The sequence below is a fragment of the Canis lupus genome, chromosome 22 (genome assembly GCF_003254725.2).
Source record: "Canis lupus dingo isolate Sandy chromosome 22, ASM325472v2, whole genome shotgun sequence".
Lineage (NCBI taxonomy): Eukaryota > Metazoa > Chordata > Mammalia > Carnivora > Canidae > Canis > Canis lupus.
In genome coordinates this window covers 13,114,198-13,137,587 of record NC_064264.1, presented here as the reverse complement: position 1 = coordinate 13,137,587, position 23,390 = coordinate 13,114,198, and the positions used below count along the sequence as shown (strand labels likewise).

General features: G+C 31.4%; 1 long non-coding RNA gene across 7 annotated transcripts in view; it reads left to right on the top strand.

The window, feature by feature from the left end:
- The window catches only part of LOC112678802 (uncharacterized), a 76,308-nt gene extending 54,169 nt beyond the window's left edge, over positions 1–22,139 (top strand). For 4 of the 7 annotated variants that reach the window (XR_007404936.1, XR_007404932.1, XR_007404931.1 and 1 more), the window contains 3 exons: positions 16,851–18,996; positions 20,345–20,543; positions 21,927–22,139. This is a non-coding gene — a long non-coding RNA (uncharacterized LOC112678802). The remainder of the gene's footprint in view (positions 1–16,850; positions 18,997–20,344; positions 20,544–21,926) is intronic. The other 3 variants (XR_007404933.1, XR_007404935.1, XR_003147871.3) reach the window with 2 other exon arrangements.
- The last annotated feature ends 1,251 nt before the right edge of the window (positions 22,140–23,390 follow it).

Sequence of the window (23,390 nt, the reverse complement as noted above, 5' to 3'; positions counted from 1 at the left end):
AGAAGATCTAAGAAAGCATATTTTGTTGTTGTACTCACTTTTATCCCTAGAAGTATTCCTTGCTCTTTATGTTTTATGAAATATTTGTGGTTGAATTTAAATATTTATTTCCTGAAAGCTGACTGCTTTTCTTGGTACCAATGACATAGCAATTAACACGATGAGCAAGGTTTCTATTTAAACCCTTAAAATCTTTGTCAGTAAAGTATCTATAATAGTGTCTATCTCGTGTTGAGATGATTTAATGAATAATACAAGTAAAATTTTTGGTAGAATTGCTGTCCCATAGTGAGTACTCAATTAGGTATCAAAATATGCTACTATCAATAGTTCTTGCACTATTCACACTTTATACTTTGAAAAATTTTACTACAATGTTTTTTCTTTTTATTTTTTTTAAATTTTTTTTATTTTTTTTTTTATTTATGATAGGCACACAGTGAGAGAGAGAGAGAGAGAGAGGCAGAGACACAGGCAGAGGGAGAAGCAGGCTCCATGCACCGGGAGCCCGACGTGGGATTCGATCCCGGGTCTCCAGGATCACGCCCTGGGCCAAAGGCAGGCGCTAAACCGCTGCACAACCCAGAGATCCCCTGTTTTTTCTTTTTAAAATAAAACATTGAAACACGCAAACTTGTATAAAAATAATACAATGCAAGTTAACTGATGTAAATATTTTACTTTCCTTCCCAGAATACTGTTAAATTAAAAAAGAGTCACAAATGCAGCCAATACACCATCCAGTACTGTCCTCTCTTCTCCCTCTCCAGAGGTAACTACATCATGTCCATCCCTGTTCTTGAATAATCTGGATTTTAAAAATACTCTTACAGGGCAGCCTGGGGGGCTCAGCTGTTTAGCACTGCCTTCAGCCCAGGGCCTGATCCTGGAGGCCTAGAATCGAGTCCCACATTGGGCTCCCTGCATGGAGCCTGCTTCTCCCTCTGCCTGTGTCTCTGCCTCTCTCTGTCTCTCTCTGTGTCTCTCATGAATAAATTAAAAAAAAAATATTTTAAAAAATAAATAAATAAAATAAAAATAATCATATAAATGTCATCATGCTGGAAGTAGCGTTTTGTAACTAACTTTCAGAAATTTAAATCCAAAAGTATTTCTTTAAGGCATGTCAGATCTTCATCCTTCCTGAATTATCCCAATGATATATTTCTGAGTGAAAAAAAATGTGAAATGGTAACTGAATTGGTTACAATAAAGTTATTTCACCTCCCAAAAAAATCCAAATTGAAAATCTTGACCCTTCATTTCCTTTAAGTCCCCACAGTTTCTCTGTCCTTACAAGCGTTGCAGATTTTATTGTCCAAATATGAAATCTACAGTTTTTTTTTTTTAAGTATTGGAAGATTCTAACACTAAGCAATGTTCAGGCTGAGCAGATCTCAACACTGGCAAATGCACGTTTGAGTTAATGTTAAGGAAAAACCATTTATAAAGAGAAATGCCTTCTTTCTATTAGTGGGAGTTATCTTTAATCATTTTTATTATAATTTTAACATTATAGCCAGTAAACATGATCATCAAGAACACTGATTTTAGTCCCCACAGAATGAAAGAACATTCCAAGAACTTTTCATAGATACGGTTTGACTTATTGGAAAAAAAAAAAAAAAAAAACAATGCATAGTCTTTCATCCTACTAGTTTGACAGCTTGTTGTATTTCCTTTAAAAATACATCTTTCTGCAAAATGTCACAATATAACTAACACATAAAATTGTTTATATTTAGACTATAGAAAAACAGGGAAAAATTAGTGTGATTCAAATCAGGCAATAACGATAATTGAAAAGAATACAACTATGATCATACAAATTCTGGACAAACTATAATGACTCTTAGAGAAATAAATTTTCTATGATATTGAAAAATGTCACCTGTCTCTAATATCTATCTTTCATGTATAAATATGGTTGAGGGAGTAATATCTGTCCTTAACCAATGTGATACAAACTTACTTATTAACAAGGTCATCTGTCATTTGTATTTTCTTTGAAATTGTGTATTTTAGTTTGTTTTATGTCATATTCAGGAAATAAGAATCAAATATTAGAGGAATACTAGAGGATCATGGCTATTAAGTATAAATTTACCATAATATATTTTATTTGGTTGGCATAAACTTTTATCTTAGAGTTAGAAACACCAGCCAGGATATATAATGTGAGCATAGCTTCAATAATAGATGGTACTAACAGGATAAATTGGTGAAAATTCCACAAAAAAATAGAATTAATAAAAATCAGTAGTCCCTAAGCAGTATGATTTTTTTCCTTCCTGTGTAGTAAAATAATGAATCGTAAATCAGAAGGTGTTTTCAATGTCTAGCCTTCTCTCTCTATTTTACATACATATATCACTTTCATCATGAGGAAATGAATTTTCAGGTGATTATGTAATGAGATTTAAATATGTTGGCATCACTCTTTCCAATTTTAATGGAAAATAAGACATAAAAAGTGTGTATTCTTCACACTATTACAAGATAGCATTTTACACAGAGAACTGCAGATAGATTATAAGACTTAAAAGTCTAACATTTTTAGAAATAGTATAAAGAGCATCATTCATTAAATAATGATTTATTGAGTCTAATTATAAAGTATTGTGTTCAACTACTAATGTTTTTTCAACTCAACAAGTAGCTATTCTCTATTAGGACTAAAATAATAATCAAATACCTAAATCAGATTTGAGAAACAGTTGTGATATGAATCACAAAAGTATAAAGATTCATTCTTTTTAATTTTTTCAGTGACTTATTTAATAGTGGCTTATCTATGAATAATTTCATTGATGAAGACAACGGATATATGAATAAACAACATCAAATTAAAATGTCATATACTTTTAAGTATGAATAATTATGAATGTTATACATTCTTCATCCTTACTTTTCTTGACATTTTGTCTCAGGTTTTTAAACTCTTTTTGAGCAAAATTTCCAAAGATCATCCTTCCATTCCTTTCAAGAGTTTATGTTGTTAACTTTTTTTCCTCATTGTGTATGTGTGTGTGATTAAAGTATCAGTAATTCCATGATTCTTAGATGTGCTATCAGGTGGCTGACGTCAGAGTTTGGTCAGTGTTATATATTGTTTTCACCCACATTTCTTTCCACAAATTAAAAATAATGCTGCCTTATCACAAGTTCACTTTGATTTGCAAACTTATATTAGGGAATGATGCTGTGATAAATAAATCTCTTGCTTAGATTTAAAATTAAAACTTGCAATGTAATCCCCCATTTTGAGATAAATTTATACAGGAAAGAAATCCCTGAATTACTAGTCATGCGACATATGAAACCATAGCCTCCTTCTTTCCTTTTTGAATCATTCTTACTTCTACGTCTCATGTAACTGGATTCAATTTCTTTAGTATTCTTTTTTTTATTTTTTTACTTTATAATAAATAAATGTGCATAGTAAACATTCATATTACACAAAGTTCAATTTAATGTAAATTAGTTGTATTTTATACATACAAATCTTTCAATTGTAGAAAATTACCAGCCTTCATAAAAGCAAATAAAAATTCTAAACATATATATTTAATATTATTTTAATTTTAAAATTATTGGGTAATTGTGATGGACTTAATCTGTTTAATTATTAGCAGTTTGTGCATATCTGTCAGTACCATTATTTTACACATATCAAAAATAAGTTCATTATGTCAACACTTCTACTTATAGTAGTAAATGTTTACCTTCCCAAGGAAAAATAGATTCCTATCTATTAATTTGTAAAAAAGTGACAGCAATAATTTTGTGGTGAATTTTGTACTTGTAAAAATCTGTGAAACTACTGATTTCTATGAATATGATATTGCCTATGCTTTAGAATTTCTGAATTATGTAACTTTACTGAAAAAGGTACAGGAGTTTTACATAGAAGAAAATAATCTTCCAAAAACAATTTATTTTCATTCTGAAACCTGTTTGATTAATGAGAATATAGCAGCACACAGAGACTTATAGTTATGTACTAACAATATGAATATTTTATCATTAGTTTTTCAAATCAAAAGATTACCCATACAATAACCTAAACCTGTTTCATAATAAACTTTGATATTATAAATTGTGTACTTTTATTTTCAACAAGATGATATCAAAATTTAGAGAAAAATATTGCTAAATTCAATTTTTTAATTGTGAACTGTGTGGTCCTAGCCATGAAATGATATTCAAAAGGAAAAGCCCAAGTTAAAGAAACATTTATTGAAAACCCATTAGGTATTGTTCTCAGGTGATGCATAAATAAATAATGCAGTCTCTCACCACAAGTTTGTTAAAATATAATGGAGAGAATAATATGCAAAAACAAATGATTACTAAGTGATATATTAAGTATTAAACTAGATTATAATTGACATTCTTTAGGAACATGATAATCTACCTTTTTATCAAGATAATAATATTTTTCATAAAGGAATTGGCATTTGTTCTCGAGGTTAAAAGAGACTATTTTTATAAGCCTTGCAAGTGCGAAACCACAGGGAGAGATGGTAAATTAAGAGTGGATACAAACAAAATGCTTACAATTTTGCCTCAGCCAAAAAGGAAGTTGCCAAAGGATACATGGATGGCATGGTAGGGCTTTTAAAACTAAGGGTGTAATCAAGAATTTACTCCCAGAAGCTTTTAAAGCTTATATTAGGGATAACATAGAAACATGGTTCAAATTTTAAATATACACAGAGCCTACTATGCCTAATACTACTGTGGGGACAAGAAAATCATTATTTTTCCTGTAAGAATGAGGATATCCAGCTTTTCTAAAAAATTGGGATATCTGACAACACTGATCCAACATTTTTCAAAGATAGCAATTGGTAGGGGCTGTTTTCTGCATTAAGCAGGGCATGGTTCCTCATCCAATATATTTTTTGTACCTCCTTGTGGTTTCTATGACATGATGATAAACTCAGTTGCTATTTACCATTGCACTAGATATATTTGGTCCTGATAGATCTTAGAGAAAAGTGAAATATTTTGGTACCAATCTCTGCCAGAAGTTCAAAGTCACCATATACACCATGAAGGTTACAGTGTTGTATAAAAGAGGATATAATATTCCCTTGGGGAGAGTGTAATACTCAGACATGTTTATGTAAAATATGTATCTGAGTTAAAATAACAAATCCTGAACATATTATTAACCAATCTTCATATCTTCATCCAATATCTTATTTACCTAACTCCTCTAGTTATTTGAGTAATAAATTCCGTTTTCAGAAAATACAATATTAGCTGAAAACTCACTAAATTATGGATGAAAGGATGAAACAATAAATTTGGTTACTGGGATCCCTGGGTGGTGCAGCGGTTTGGCGCCTGCCTTTGGCCCAGGGCGCGATCCTGGAGACCCGGGATCGAATCCCACATCGGGCTCCTGGTGCATGGACCCTGCTTCTCCCTCTGCCTATGTCTCTGCCTCTCTCTCTGTGAGACTATCATAAAATAAATTAAAAATTAAAAAAAAATAAATTTGGTTACTATGACAAGATATGATAGAGAAAGAAATATTGGTACTTTCAGTAATCATAATGAAATGTTAAATGTCATTCCCACAGTTCATATCACTTCAGCATCTCTAAACGTATGGAGATTTCCTTTAATTCACAATCATTCTCTTTATATTAAATGGAAAATATCTTTATAGACTACACAAAAAACCTTTTGCATTAGTGTATAACTTTTGTTGGTAGATTTGATCAATCAGATATATTTTTACCTGTGTAAAATTTACATATCCAAATATATTTTTACATACCCATCCTTCTTTGGCTTTGGAAACCAAATGGTGTACATTATTCTTGGCTACCCTTTGGCAAGAAAACAAAATAAAAACAAAAAAATAAAACCTCTTCAAGAATTTCTTATACTGTGATTCTTTTCTGAGAATCCAGATAAAATTACATTCTATTTTTATACAAATTGCATAGGAGGCAATTCCAAAACTAAAGCGTTATCCCTTTCTAATTTCTAGCCTTCATATCAGTATGTGATCTACATAATTAAAACATTCCTTGATTCCTTTATATATTGTAATTCACTCCTTCAGTAAGCAGGATATTTTAGGTAGTAATTTATTAAATAATCACGTTACAAAAGTTAATAATCCATATTCTCTCTCTCTTTTTTTTTTTTTTTTAAGGAGAAGCAGGCTCCATGCACGGGGAGCCCGATGTGGGATTCGATCCCGGGTCTCCAGGATCACGCCCCGGGCCAAAGGCAGGCGCCAAACCGCTGTGCCACCCAGGGATCCCCATATTCTCTTTTTATAAAAAAGATTATTCAATAGATAAGCAAACAATATACAACATAATACGTTGATATGTAGAAGGTAAGAACCATAACCATAGTATAATACTCAACATTCATTAAAATTGCATACACACACACATGCACATACACACACACCCCACATACAATAGAGTATTTTTCAGCCATAAAATGATTGATATCTTGGCATTGCAATATCTAGAGGATATAATGCTAAGTAAAATAAGTCAGAGAAAGACAAATGTCATATTCTTTTACTCATATATGTGCACTTTAAGAAACAAAACACATGAACAGAGGGAAAAAAAGAGACAATTCAAACCAAATCAAAACCAAACACAGACTGTTAACTATAGAAAACAAACTGATGATTACCAGAGGGGAGGTAGTGGGGATGGGTTAAAATAGGTAAAGAGGATGAAGAATAGACTTATATTGATGAGCAGTGAATAAAGTATAGAATTGCTGAATCACTGTATTGTAAATATGAAACTAATGTAACGCTGTATGTTAACTATAGTGGAATTAAAATAAAATTAAATAAAAATTATATGCTCTACCTTAGCACTTGTGACCCAGTTAGAAAATATGGTGATTAAGTATTCCCTTATGTGTTTTTATGTGATTTAATACCTAAAATATAGATTATGCAACAATGGAACAGTGAAATATTAAACACTGAATAAAAATGTGTATTATGCAACATCATGCTATCAAGAAAATAAATTGACATTATTTAAAACAAATGATAAATTCTTAAAAATTTAATAAAATTATTTGCTGTATAGAGATTTAAAATCCCTAATTCATATAAATCAAAGCACAATTAGGGAATAAATTTATTTAATTCCTAATGCTTATAATGATGTAGTCTAGACATAGTAACAATCTCAATTAAAATGTTTTAACTATATAATATGAAATAGTGCTTGCCTTGTAATAGTTCTATTTTTGAAATGATAGATTTTATCACTTAAAATTGGGACATATGCATAAATAATTTCTAAAATGATTTTTCAGGATCATTTCCATTAAGATGAAAAGATGAAAATTGCATTACAACCACATTAGGGTCAATTAACAAAAATTTTTAAACAACCACTACTGTTTTTCACTTATAGATGATATCTTTTTAAAGTCTTGTATGATTTTGCAATCAACAAAAGTTTTAACTTTTTTTTAAGATTTTATGTTATTTGAGAGAGAGACAGAGAGAGCAGGAGCAGGGGGAGGGGCAGAAGGAGAAGCAGACTCCATGCTGGGCAGGGAGTTCCACGTGGAGCTCCTTCCCAGGACTCTGGGATCATGACTTGAGCCTAAGGCAGACTCAACCAACTGAGCCACCTTGGTGCCCCAAGTTTTAATTTTCTAAAAAAGTAAATGGATCTTATAAAATACATACTTTGTATTATTTTAGAAGAAATTTCTTAAACTTGATTGTCATAGATTTCTCATTTTAAAATAAAATATTAATATTAATATTAATAAAATATTAATATACAAGTTACTCTGCTTTTTCCTTTCAACTGTCATTTCCCACCCATTTACTAATGAAGAAAGTCATATATTGAAGATTATTACTAGTATGTCCAATTCTCTCATTCTTCAGATATCAATACTCTGAAAACTCTTATCTTCCTAAGAACTTAAAGAACAAGAAATCAAGGAAATTACAAAATATAATGCAGTAACTGTACATGGAGTGTGTATATTAATTTAATGTATGTTGTGTGTTATAGTTTTAAAAGTTGCTTCCCACTTGCTCATAACAGAACATTTAGAACAACACAGTTCTTTTTTTTTTTACACGATTTTATTTATTTATTTATTTATTTATTTATTTATTCATTCATTCATTCATTCATTCATTCATGAGAAACACAGACAGAGGGAGAGAGAGGCAGAGACACAGGCAGAGGGAGAAGCAGGCTCCATGCAGGGAGCCTGACCCCGGACTCCATCCCTGGACTTCAGGATCATGCCCTGGGCCAAAGGCAGGTGCTAAACCGCTGAGCCACCCAGGGATCCCCAGAACAACATAGTTCTTAATTGTCTGAACATCTAGACTAATATATATTTTTAAGGGGTGGGGTGCACATATTTGAGTTGCTCTGAACTTAATCCTATATAAATATGTGGTCGGCCAAATAATGAAGTGTATGAAGCTTTTGTTTCTCATATAAGTAAATAAGGGAAAATAAGATTTAAAATAGAATTCTAGCACAATCAACCATATAGGATAAGAGTTCTGAAAAAAGACCTAGTATTTCTCATTTAGATCTATCATTTAACGTAACTGGAACCTATTTATTTCATATTATATGACTTATATGCAATATTAGTTCATACCTAAGATTTTTATATAAATTTCTTCTATACGCAGGAGGGTCTATGTCTAATTTTATTTTATATCGATATTGTTATAGGGTCATCGGGGTGGCTCAGTTGGTCAAGCATCTGCCTTTGGCTCAAATCATCCCACAACCTGGGATCAAGCCCCCCATTGGGCTCCCTGTTAAGCAAGGAGTCTACTTATCTCTCTTCCTCTGCCCCCATGTCCCCATTCATGCTTTCTCTCTCACTCTCTCTCTTAAATAAATAAATAAAATATTTTTAAAAATGAGTTTATACTGATATTGTTATATATTACATTTCAGTTCTAATATGGCTCCCATAAATATTGATGAATGTGTAGAATGATACCAAAAAGCTATTTTATTTTATTTCACTTATTTTGTATGTAACTGATGTTTTACTATAGTATGCTATATTATAGTATTAAATAGTATATATTGGTAATTAAATGCTATATTTAATATAGCTATAATATTAGACAGTATATATTATTAATTAAATGCTATATTATAGTATTAAATATTACAATATTTAATCAAAGTATCCATCATAAAGCAAATGTACTAATTTATAATTGTGCAAGTATTGATACATATAACTGTATTGAAAGCAGAAGCTAAATTGAGATTATGCAGAGTTGCTCAAGCTAAAATTCATTTTCAATTATTTTTAATTACAAAGATATATCATTGTAATTTAATTTGGTTTTCTAATATCTACCACTTAAAGTGGTTCACACAAATCTACTTATTTTTCAGTTTCTGAAATAACAACAAAGTTAAGCTGATTAATAAATAAAAACTAGCCAAATTGCAGATCAAGCAAAGGATTTCAAGTCATTAGAATTCAGTCTTTTGTTTGTCTAAGAAAAATTGACATCGAAGCTTTTTATATCTTCCAGAATGAGAATGCTTTAAATAAAACAACAACAACAGCAAATAGCAAATAAATGCAGTTTCAGCAATGCTAAAATTTTTACTCAGGAATGAAATTATACCTATTGCTGAATTCAAGGATGATAAATTGAAACAATATGAACAATAAACAAGAACTAGTACTCTGAATCACTTTCTGCAGATTGTTTACTTACTACTTTAATCTAACACTATATTATCATATATATTTCCTAGTGGACACCTTCTCAGTTGTCAGATTGTCCCTGATCCCCTTTCCTGAGAATTCCCTATCCTCACAGCCATTGATAAAATGGAGACTCCAGCAGGCTCATTAGCACTACGTGCCCTTTAAGTTTATTTTGTTTGCTTTTGGTTGGCATTGACTAACTAACCAATTACTTCATGAATTCTGCAAAAGCAAATCCAGGAGGCTTCAAAAAAAAGGGAGCAATTTTACATTCCACAACACACACAAACCAAAAAAAGAGAAAGAAACTTGGAAACGGTACTAACCACTGTAAAGAATGAGGGGTTTTAAGTGATACTTGTTTAATAGGTAGAAAATTAACCATAGTTTAGTAAAATTTCTTTCCCAGGTTATTAATGATGCCATGAATGGGTGTTCTGAAGAGAAAGAACTATGGAATAAGGAAAGATGTCTTTACCATACAATCAAAATGATTAATTCTCACCAAGTGGACTGAAACACACACACACACACACACACACACACACACACACGTACGTGTGTGTGTGTGTGTGTGTGTGAAGCTATGTCCTCAAATCACTCTTTTCCCCCCTCATATCACATAACTGGCTCTACATAAGCCATTTGTAACCAAAACAAGTTCAGCTCAAATTCACAGTAATGAGAAACTTCATTTTTATTCTTGAAGATATCATTTGAAATGCTTGGGACACAGTATCGTTTCGAAGATACTTAAAGTACTTGGATAGGAAAAACCAAAGAAAAATTCACACCAAAGATTTTATTTTTGTACTGCTTGTGCAGATTTCAGCATTGTAGAAGCAAGTGGCATTTTATATAATTAAATAATCACTGTAACACTACCCCACAAACAGGGGGTGAGCTGACATAAACTTAAAGTTGCTCGTTTTCTGGCTGCAATTGAGACTCGTTCCCCAGTCTATTCTTGGCCAGTGGAATTTCTTCAGAGCCAGAAGGAGTTTCTTCTAGAGAATGGGCAAATTATAGTCCCTTTGGTGTTATTCAAGGTCCTTCTGCCACTATCAAAAAATGTAAAATTTTGTCTTTTGGTGCTTTCTTACAATTTACACCTAATTCACTTTTTATGGAGTACATATTGGTGAATATAATGCTACCTAGTAGATGTGAACTATGCCTCAAACTAGGATTCATATTCCATTTAATTTATTTTATATTATGCCAGACGCTATGTGAAGCCGAAGGATAAATATAGTTCATGCTCCTGGAGTGTTAATTTCATCAATGGAAGTTGATAATTTCATCATTATCTTTATATTAAAATCCAAACACATAATTCAGTAGAAACACAAAATGAGAATTTGTTAAGGTAAAAGATGAGAATTTACAGATATATTGACCGTTCAGGTGAGCTTCTTAGACTTTAACCCACACATTCAGCAACATACTAAGTCATTATCCAATATTAATTTCTTGGTTAAAATGAATTTGCAACCTTTGGCAGTGTCATCCAGGAGAACTTCAATGTAACATCATAAAGGATTATCAGGATTTGATAAAATAGAAGTTGTTCAAAACTGTTTAGGGGAAAATAGCAAGTGGGAACTAATATGTTAAATCTGGTTTATGATGTACTTTGTTTAGCTGAAATATTATTTTAAATAAATTTAAAACACCCACAAAAATTTACATCCAAATTACATCCTCCAAAATTTTAAACATCCTCCAAAATTTTAAACCTTAGAAAAACACAACACAAAGTGAATTTCTAGATTCTCTTGAACACATGCAAATTCAGATAAGATTGCTACCACAGTCTTTAAAGACAACCAGGGTAAGCTCTCTATTTGTGAGCTTTACTATCTCTCCACTGGCTTCATTCACTTGGAGGACTGGCATGTAATTATAAGACTCCAAAGTCTTACAGATGGAAAAGTCTTGACAGAGAAATGCCAAAACACAGAATGAGATGTCACTGGTTTCTTTTGAAGGGCCATCCCAATAAGAATATGCAAAACCATACGCATATCATACCATATTCCATATAAATGCAAACACAGCTACCATAATAGATTGTATCAAAATTGCCATTTGGTTATGGTAAAATTAGTAAAATTACCAGAGGAAGTCTCCCACAAATTCCTTGTCTGGAAAAAAGGCCGCATTCACAAAAAGTCCAAGCCTTTGTGAGTAACTACTTAATCCATGTATAAAAAGAAGGATCATCAAAATGTTATGACTTTCTGAGATACGAAAAAATTATACACTATTAAAATAAAACCATTTGGGCAGCCCTGGTAGCAGTGGTTTAGTGCCACCGTCAGCCCAGGGCCTGATCCTGGGGTCGAGTCCCAAATCAGGCTCCCTGCATGGAGCCTGCTTTTCTGTCTCTCTCTCTCTCTGTCTCTCATGAATAAACAGATAAAATCATTTAAAAAATAATAAAAAATAAATAAATAAATTGAATTGCCTATCCAAAAAGTCTGGAGTTTTAAAAAATGCATATGATGATATATATATATATATATATATATATATATATATATATATATATAGCAACTATGTTCTGACAGGAGAAAAATGTGAGATAAATTTCAGTAGTATAAACTTTTAGTTTATGCCTGAGAAGATGAGATTTGATCAGTGAGGCTGTAAGAATGACATTTATTAGTAAAAGGAAAACCACTTTCTTATGTTCCATAAAACAGATTTAGTAGTTTTCAAAACCTTGCTGTAGGCAAATGAAATTTGAAACAACTCTCTGCCAATGTAACTTTTGCTCCTTTGCAGTGAGCCACAACAGTTCCTTGACTTCATTAAAGAAAGCAAGAATTAGAGAGAAAAATCACCAAATAAGAAACATTGTTTCAATGCATGCTGTCCTTTTATCTTTTCTCCGCATACTTCTTTGTTTACTAGATTTCTGCTGGTCGGAAGGTATCATTGAATCCTAATATGTCACTGCTTGTCAAGTTTAGTTGCTTTATGTACTAAGCAACAACTAGTTCATTAATCAGAGCATTTGGGGTATTTATTTTACAGTTGGGACCCTCAGAAGTGTAAAAGTGTATATGAATAGATAGGTCAGGGCAATGATTCCTTGTATCTTTTAACTTTTCCTATTATACCAGCTCTTGGTTCCTTTTCATTGTAAAATTAACTGGTTTCTCCCAAACAGAACATAATTTCTGTCATGCAATTTCCTTGTTTGGTGAGCTATTTCTAAAATAAGAAGTGGGAATATTGATGGTTGTCTCAGAAATAGTGTGAATGAGAAATAAGTGGTACTGAAGATGTAACAGGTTTAAATTTAATCATTTTTTGAATCAGTATCCAAACCTCTGTTACTGATGCTCCATTTGATCTGAACTTATTATTAAGTATTTTTTAAAGCAATATGTCTTTCCAAGGAGAGGTACTGAATACAACTATGTAAACCATATCAGAAAAAAAAAATAGTACAATCCAAAACCAGCTAGAAAAATTCACGTCTTTTTGCTTCCAACCCAACTGCTGTTGTCATACAAAAAAGGCTCAGATAATCAGATATCCATCATATCTTCTTTCAGAAAAACATAGACTGCAATGCTGGTTCTACCTAATAACTATACTGCTTTTCATCTCAACATATACTGGTTTTCCCTAAAAGAAAAAAAAATGGGCTGAAACCACAAAAAACTATAAACAAAATAATTAAAACAAAAAAAACAAAAACTTTTGGTATAATGTAGGAGATTTCTTCACTGGCCTATCCTTTTACATTTGCTATATTTAAGAAAGAATGACAGGTAATGGCTTGAGACTGTAGTTAAACTTACAAATTTTATAAATGATTAATATTAAAATCTTTGTTTCATAGGAAATAAAAAATAAGAATCATTCACAGATTTAAGAATACAAAGTCAGGAGCCTACAGTCCTTGTGATGCTATTTTCATTTATTTAAAAATGGATATAAAGGCCTACAAGAAACAAATTCATAATACAGTGAATGTAAGGTTACATATAAAAAAGTATTACACTGTTGAATACTATTTTATTTGTTTTGACTTTTTTGTGTGTATTTCTGACAAATACCATCTGAAACTATGTTGTAGATGGATTTCAAGAAAAAAAGTAGAGTATATGCCAACAGAGATGAAAATGTTTGTCTTGAAATTCCATAAATTGGAAACATTTATTTCAAATTACTGTTTTTAGTAGGAATTTCTCGAAATTTATTTTAAGTATATCATATACTATGTATACTATTTCCCAAGCTATTTTTTCATTTATTAAAAGTTCCAATGAATGTCTGAACTTTTTCTCTAAGGACTAGTTTTATTCTAATTATATTGTGTACTCTTCCCATCAATCAAATAAGACATTGCATAATCCTTAAGAAAAGGCATAAAGATCATTTATCTTCTCTGTTTATAATTTTAAATATCTTACTGTTAGGAACTACACAATAAATTGGCACCAATACTCTAATATTTTAGTATAGTTTGAAGGAATTTTATTTCATGTGTAAAAATTTTTATATGGCCAAATTATCTCATTTCATTAACTTAAATATAAGCTATTTAAGTTATCCCTCTTATACTCTCCTGGAAGTTCTAATTATTTTCAGGGTGTTAGCAGATCTGACATTTAAAAAGACAAAAATTAAAGGAAAAGTAAAAAAGAATGCCAGAATTTGGTGTTTAGGCATGCTGTATTCTATCTGGGGGTAATTTAGTATTTTATTGGTCTTCATTGATTTACAAATATATATATTACTTATATATATGTCAGTATATACAAATATATATTTTTATATAATGTTTTACATATTATATGATTAATATATAATATAATACAATTATCAATTGGATATTTAATATAAATTTAATAAACTATATTTACATCATAACATATAATTTTATATTTAATATAAATATACTTCTGTAAAAAAATCATATGTAATATTGTAAATATATAATTATATGATATAATATATGATCATATATTTATATATTAATTATATATTATATAAATTTTTATGATTATTAAATATATATTTATATGAATACAATTAATACTAATCATGTGTGAATAATTATTCCATATTATATTTTATAGGATTATATAATTATAATTATATATAATATATATATTATAAAATATATAATATATAGTGATAATATATTATATAATTTAATTATGTATATTATTATATATATAATATGTGTGTATATATATATATACTTATTCCTTCCCCTCCCCACAACTATAACAGGATGACTAAGCAATGACTAATTATAGGCACTATCATTGGATGTACATATCACCATTAATTTTATTGCAATGAATGTCATTGCCTTTCAGAATGTAGATCATTTAACATTCCATTTAAATAGCTTAATGAATAAAGTCACTTTAAAATAGTTCATTCTCTTTAGGAAGTCACAAGTTCTTTTTGTTTTATCAAGATATGATTTATATAACATTATATTGATCTATTTAAAGTATACAATTCAGTGTTTTGGGTGGATTTTTGAAAAATTTGGCAATTTTGTCTAAGTGTGGATTTCTTTGGGTCTACTCCAGAATTCATAGAGCTTCTCAGAAGTGTAAATTAATACATATCATTAACATGGGGATATTTGACCATTGTTTCTTCAAATATTCTTTCTGCCTCGTTTTCTGTTTCCCACCCTTGGGACTCTCAATTTGTTTAGATTGGTATGCTACTTCATTGCCCACAGGTCTCAAGGATCTTTTCACTTTTCTTCACCTTTTTTATCCTCAGAATGGATAATCTCAAATGACTTTCATTTTGATATTTGCTTATTTCATTTCCTGTCTGCTCACTTTTTTTTGTTGTTGTTGAGCTATTACATTTCATATTCCATTTATTGTACTTTTCATCATCATAATTTCAATTTGGTTTCTTTCTATAATGTCTGTCTCTTTACTGAGTGATTTAAGGTCTTTGTAAAGTAAGTTCAATGTCTGGAATTCTTTGGGATTTCTATTTTTTCCATATATATGCCATATACTCTTGTTGCTTTGCAGGTTTTTTTTTCCTTTCAAAACTGTACATTGTAGGGATACCAGGGTGGCTCAGTGGTTGAGTGTCTGCCTTTGGCTCAGGGCATGATCCAGGGATCCTGGATCCTTGCATGGACCCTACTTCTCCCTCTGCCTGTGTCTCTGCCTGTGTGTGAGTGTGTGTGTGTGTCTCATGAATGGATAAATAAAATCTTTTTAAAAAACTACATTTTAAATAATATAGCATGGCACCTTTGGAAATCAGATTATATACTTTGGACAGGATTTTTTGTTGTTGCTCTGCTATGTTTATTTATGTTATGAACTAATTTTCTAGTGTGTATTCTATGTCATGTAGGGTCACTAAAGTCTCTGCTCAGTTAGATTAGTAGTCAGCTAGTGATGGGTAAGGGGTTTCATTAAATGCCTAATACCTCTAAGACTCTGAGCACTGAGGGGCTCGATGTGTTTATTGAGGGACACCTTCAACATTCAACTAGGCAATTTACAACTCTGCCTTAGATATACTCCCTGATTTCACAGAACTTCAAGATCCTCCAAACATAAGAATTTAGGGACTTTTGAGATTTTCCTAAGCATGAGCACAGCTCTGGTTATGAATATAGTACATGGCCTTCTAGATTCCCAGGAATATTTAAGAGTTTTGACAGACCCTGATGAATATCTCATTATCTGGTATCTCCTTTTAAGCTTTCTGATTAACCTATTGTTTGCTGAAATTGTTATCTGTATGTAGTTGGTTTGAATCCATTGCCTCTAATTATTTCCAACAAATGCCTTTGCATAATAGACAAGATCTAAGTTAGTCAAATAAAAACCAACAGAAGTGAGATTTCAAGAAAACAATAAATGGGTCTATTAATAAGAATTCTATGGGACTGGGATTTTGAAGGAGCTTTAACTTATCCTTCTCCATCAGTGGCAAGAAGGCTGCTGGTTTTCACCATGAATGCTGTTGATTTTCAAATATTTAACTGGGGGTGAAAGGATGGAATGGGGTAAGGTAACAATGTCATAAACCTTGCTGTTCTTACTGAGATTCAGTTGTTTTTTCTTCATATTTTACCCCAGGTTTCAGCAAGACCTTGATTAATTTTCCAAATTCTGAAAATATTGATTCTGCCAAGTTTGACCTTGTTCTTTTCATGGAGGAGAAGAGATTTGAAGTACTTTATTATGTTATTCTCACTGATGTCACCTCATGATTTTATTATTTGATATAAAATACAGGGGAAAGAGATACTTACAATATCCTAATGTCCTCTCATGTCACTTACATTTTATTCATTAATTGATGGCTTCTAGATAATTTTTAATATAAAAGTTAATAATCTGCAGATGATGGACAAACTCCTCACTGTTGCTTCCCTATTCTTCCAACATTGTCACCACACACACACACACACATGCGCGCGCACGCACAAACACCTCTTACATCTACTCTTACATTAATGTGTTTCAACTAAAACTATAGTCAAGTGTTGTGCTTTCTCCAAATGTGCTTGTTCCACTAGAGGGTAAGGATGCTAGAAAGCTTTACCCATATTCTAGCATCTTTAAAATTTGAGCATAGGCTAAATATATACCCATGCTTCTCACTATGTATAGACTTTTATGAAGTCAGTTAAAGTTCAAATTCATATTATAAGCATAATCAACATCTAAATAACATTTAGCTCATAAAAATAGAATCCTTCAGATGAAGTACTGCTTTAAATTAAAAGTAACTTACTATTTCATTTATTCATAGGAATTAGTACAGAAATATCTCAATAAAATATTTTGAGTGATATAAAATTTTCAAATATTATTCATTCTGTGCAACTTATTCAATATTAAATTAAAGATTAATCTGCTGATCCTTGCTGATCTTAACATCTTATCAATGGTTTTAAAAGAAAATATTTCTATATAATTTGATTTTAAAAGTCTATTAACATTGAGATGATTTTCTTTGGCTTTATGTTATTTTGCCCTTCACATGTGTCCTAGGAAATTATGTGGAAAAAAGAGAGAACATTTTCCCAAAAATCTATGAAAACAATGAAACAAGTTAATAGGATGAAAAATAAGTATATGTGGGAAGTAAAGAATGTACCCAGAAATTTTGCCTGGAGACAATTTCCTAAAGTAGAGTTTATATTTTATATCAGTAATCTGCTGATGCTGATGGTGACTCTCCCAGCCAATCTTACACCATCACTGATTGCCCTCCAAGAGAAATCTGTAAACCTGTGTAACCAAGCAGCACATCTCCAATCTGTGTTCCAACCTTCAGGTTCAGAGTGGAGTCAGAAAGAAATGTTCATAAGTCACATTCATTCAGAGAAATAAATGTGACTCTGAATGAACATAGCTTCCATCTTGTAAATGGAAAAGTACACTTTAGTTACTGTCTATTGACTCTAACTTCAGTGAAAGGAATAGGTAGGAATTTAAAAAAAAAAAATTATTCTGCTCATCCTCTTCTCCTTTTGAGTGCGTTTCCCAAGCCTATTTTCCCACATATTTTGTTAAATTGATTTAAAACATATGGGATACATTCTCATTCCAAGAAATGGACATTGATCATTATTGTCAGAAGTCCTTTCTGTATGTAGGAAGGAGCATGGCTTCCTCAACCCTCAGTAGTAATCCTACCCCATCTCTGTGTTTACTATCCCCTTGATTTTATCCCTCACTTTACTACTTACATTTATGTCTCTAAAAATATGCATTATTTAGCTTTGCATATTTTGAAGTTAAATCATATTAAATTTATCTTGCAACTTGTTTTCTATTTTCCATATTATGTTATTGAGACTTATCTATACTGCTGAATGCAGTGTTTTTCATTTATTTTCACAGCTTTATCAATTGTATGAATGAAATGATATGTATTTATATAATTTTCTATCATTTACATTTTTTCTTGTGTTTTGCTATTGGGAACAGCATTTATAAAACTATACTCGTACAAGCTTCATATGGAACATATGCAAACTTATTTAGGGTGTATATCAGATAAGAAATTGTTAGATCAAGGTAAGTACATTTTTTTATGATTTACTTATTTATTCATGAGAGACACAGAGAGAGAGAGAGGCGCAGAGACACAGGCAGAGGGAGGAGCAGGATTCTGGCAGAGAGCCCAATGTGGGATTCAATCCCCAACCCAGGGTCACGCCCTGAGCCAAAGGCAGAGGCTCAACCACTGAGCCACCCAGGCATCCCGAGGGTAAGTACATTTTTAACTTTACTCAGTAATACTATTTTTTCCATAATTTAAAAATTCCTATGTCTTTCTACAACATGAGACAAGATATTAAGCATACCCTCACATCCTCTGTTCTCTGCCTGCCACTAACATAGGTTGATACTTAATAGAAATCTCTCACTGTGTGCCTATCATAAATAAAAAAAAATAAAATAAAATAAATAAAAAAAAAATAAAAAAAAAGAAATCTTTTTCTGAGTTATTATATCTTTTTCCTATGATCTCAGCTATTTTTAATACAACAGTAAATCTTTAAAAACTGATCAATATACTTCAAACATCTCTTGCAATATCTATTGAATATATTACTTTTGTTATATAAATATTATATCCAAACTGTTTTTCAGTATTTGTCCATATATGTCAGATATTCTAAAACATACATGCCTAAATGCCTAAGAATATTTTTAATCTAACATCATATCTGAATGACAGTTCTATTAAAATTCTATCTCCCCTGTATTTATAAAATTTGCATTCATTTAGTTAATATCATCACAGAAAAATCTCATGACATTCTGATTTTATTTATTTTAATGGAAACACTCTTTTCTACTGAGATTTTAAAACTTTAGTTTGTCGTTGATATTTTAAAAGTTTACTATAGGTGTCTAAATCTGAAATGTTCTTATCTCTTTTTTTTTTTTTTTAACTTTGAAGGCTTACCTGTTCATTTTTTATTCTAGGACACTTAATAGTATCATACAAGCAGATATTTTTGAGTCTAAATTTTCAAAATTTTCTTTTATTCTATAATCCTATAATCCAGATATTAACACTTCTACATTATTTTTTATTTCTTTTTATATACTTTTCATTAACTTATCTTCTCTTGGTATTTCTGTGAGAATTCTTCAATCTGATATTTCCATTTTCAAATTTGTTTCTCACAGGTAAATTTTCTCTAATTACCCCATCTTAAAAGAAAGAAAGAAAAGAAAGAAAGAAAGAAGAAAGAAAGAAGAGAGAGAGAGAGAGAGAGAGAGAGAGAGAAAGAAAGAAAGAAAGAAAGAAAGAAAGAAAGAAAGAAAGAAAGAAATTACCCCATCTACTGTGTTTTTTTTTTATTTCAGTTCTTTTACAATGTATTCTGGATTTTTTTTTTTTTTTGCCCATATATCCTAGTACTAGTACATATACCTCTTCTATGTTTAATGTATGAAGTTTGATGATGATACTCTTCTTCAAGAGTATCAAAACATTTGCTTGTAACTACATCTATGTTTGATCCACCTTGTTGACTTCCTTTGAAATAAAGGTATTCCTCAGAGAGTGTATTGATTTGTTTATAAGCTCCTATTTCTTGCAGTGAGAATGAGAGAGGGAGCCAAGGATACACTGGTGTCTGTATTAACTCTATTCCACAAAAAAAGAACCTGGTGAAAATAACTCCTGGAGGAGAGAGCTCTAGGCTGAAAGAACAATATTTATCCTTCCACATCCCACAAAATAACTTCTCTAGAGAAGGATTTACTCTCATTCTTCCACAGAAACAGCATCAGGAAGAGGTACTTGTTATCAGTGTGTCCAACCTTTGATGAGTATGAGGAGGTATTGTTTTCTGTTTTTTTTATTTTATTTGTTTTTAATCTGAGGAGGTTGAAATAATACTGATGACTGTATCTCATTCAGATATTCTGATTTAATTGGTCTGGTATGTAGCTCTGTATGAAATTTAAAAAGAAAATCCAGGTGACTCCAATGTACAATCCAAGTCTAAGAACCACTGCCTCCAAATAGATTCCTCAGCTTTGTGTGTAGAAAGGGTTGAAGATGGAAAATGGACTTTACAAAGCTAGTCAAACCACAATGTTTTTTTTTTTTCAGCTTCTCACTTTAACCAGGCTTTTCGGAGTTGTCCTGATTTTGATCCTATGTGTTCTAAAAACAGAGGATTAAGATATCACTTAAGAGGACAGATTCTGAATAACCTAAAACAAGTTAGGAGAGAAACAAGAGCAGAATTAGAAGTTTCTTTACTGTATCATTCTCTCACTGACACATCTAGTCTGGAGAAACTGCTTCTCAGTCACATTTCAAAGAAGCATTTATCTCCCACACTTTACAGTTTACCCTTATTTCCTTGATTTTTGTCTTTGGTTGGAGTAATTCTGACGCAGGAATTAAGCAGTTTATGCTAGTTCGGAATCTTAAGAAAAAACACACACTATTAGAAATTTAAGAATGAGGTACAGTGTACACACATTTTCTATCCAAAGTATATAATGGTGTCACTTGTTCATAGGCATCAATAAACAAATACCAGTTGTATAAATAAGTGTACTTTCTTCAACATGGAAGCTAGTACAATTGAAAAAATTAAGAAATTCACTGTCACATCTATATTATGTGATTTGAGGTACACTAAGAAGGACATCATATTTGCCTTTTACTAATCACATTTTCCAAAATAGTGTAGTTAAAATTCATACATTAAGTATATTTTCAGATGCATAAATATCTTCAGCATGTAGTCTCTCTCCATATACATATTATTACACTGAGAAACCATACTGTAAACCCAAAAAAAAGCTGCCTAAATTATTTCTAAAGAGATTGATTTCTTTGGCATACACATTATACTCTGTCCAATTCCTTTTATATTTATGCATGCTCATCATTTGTTTTGTGGTTTTGGATAAGTCATGCTATCATCTTGGAACTCATTTTCCTCACTTGAAATTTAAAACTAGACATAATGACCTGTGAGTCAGTTCAAAGTGTGCAAATTTCATACAATTATATTATACTAAACAAATAAAATTGCCAATACTCAACTCTTTTGACTTATTAATATGGCAATTCCATAATGTTTAAGTTAATATTTTTGGCCTTATTTTTTGTGCACTTGGTTTCAGCCAGAAAATTCTTTTTTTTTTTTTTTCGGCCAGATAATTCCAAATGTATTACATACTTGGAAGTTTGAAGTGTTTTAACAACTGGAATCACTGAAAGTGGAAAGAGCTGAAGGAAAGAATGTAGGAAAACAGACTATTGATGGAAATATTTCTGCTTGAAAAGTTAATCTACAGCTATCTCAGAAGACCACGTATAGTTACTGCCAATCATCAAGACTTATGGAAATAAATCACTTTGTGTTACTATCCACCTCTTCTTCCTGGCTTTAGGGTGTCCCACATTCTTGACACAATGAAACTGGATTGCTTACATAGTTACTGACAATAGAATATATCAGCATTCTTATCTCTTTGTTTTCAATCTTGTTAACTAAGGGTGGTGTTTTGTTTTGTTTTGTTTTGTTTTTTTCCTTTCATTTTTCCTTTTGTTTTCCCTACTAAGCGTTCTGTAGTTTTGAGTATAGATCCTTTACCTCTTTGGTTGGGTTTATTCCCAGATACCTTATGGTTTTGGGTGCAACTGTAAATAGGATTGATTCCCTAGTTTCTCTTTCTTCAGTCTCACTGTTAGTTTACAGAAATGCGACTGATATCTGTGCATTGATTTTGTATCCTGCCATGTTGCTAAATTGCTGTATGTGTTCTAGCAACTTTGGGGTGGGGTCTTTGGGTTTTCTGTATACAGCATCATGTCATCTGCAAAGAGGGGATAGTTTGACTTCTTTGCCAATTTGAATCCCTTTATTTCTTTTTGTTGTCTGATTGCTGACACTAAGCCTTTTAGTACTATGTTGAACAAATGTAGTGAGAGTGGGCATCCCTGTCATATACACAGAATTTTAATATCTCTTACAATGGAGGTAATCACATACCCATTACTGAGAAGTGTATATGTGTGCTCTATTATAGTGCCTGAGAGAATCAAAGGTATTTAATTCCCCGTAAAAAAATGGTATATCTGGGATCCCTGGGTGTCTCAGTGGTTTAGCGCCTGCCTTCAGCCCAGGGCATGATCCTGGAGACCCGGGATCAAGTCCCGTATCAGGCTCCCTGCATGGAGCCTGCTTCTGCCTCTGCCTGTGTCTCTGCCTTTCTCTCTCTCTCTCTGTCTCTCATGAATAAATAAATAAAATCTTTTTAAAAAATGGTATATCTGTCCTTGTACTACAGCAAATATGTATGTAGGTAATGTATATTTTAAAGCTAATCTTCAGTTTGAGCATTTAAAAAATAATCACAATCCAAATTAGTACATTTGGATTAGGACAACCTCCTTATTACAAATGAATCTATACTAGGAGTGATGTGCTATTTTTTTAATGATGTGCTTTTTTTTTTTTTAAAGACTTTATTTATTGAGCCACCCAGGAACCTGGAGTGATGTGCTATTATATAAGTGATGTAAATTTAAATGACCACCTATATATTTAGAAGCCTTATGTTAAAAGATTGATGTGAAAATTTCAGATATTTGTAGACATCTATTTCTTTCGATCG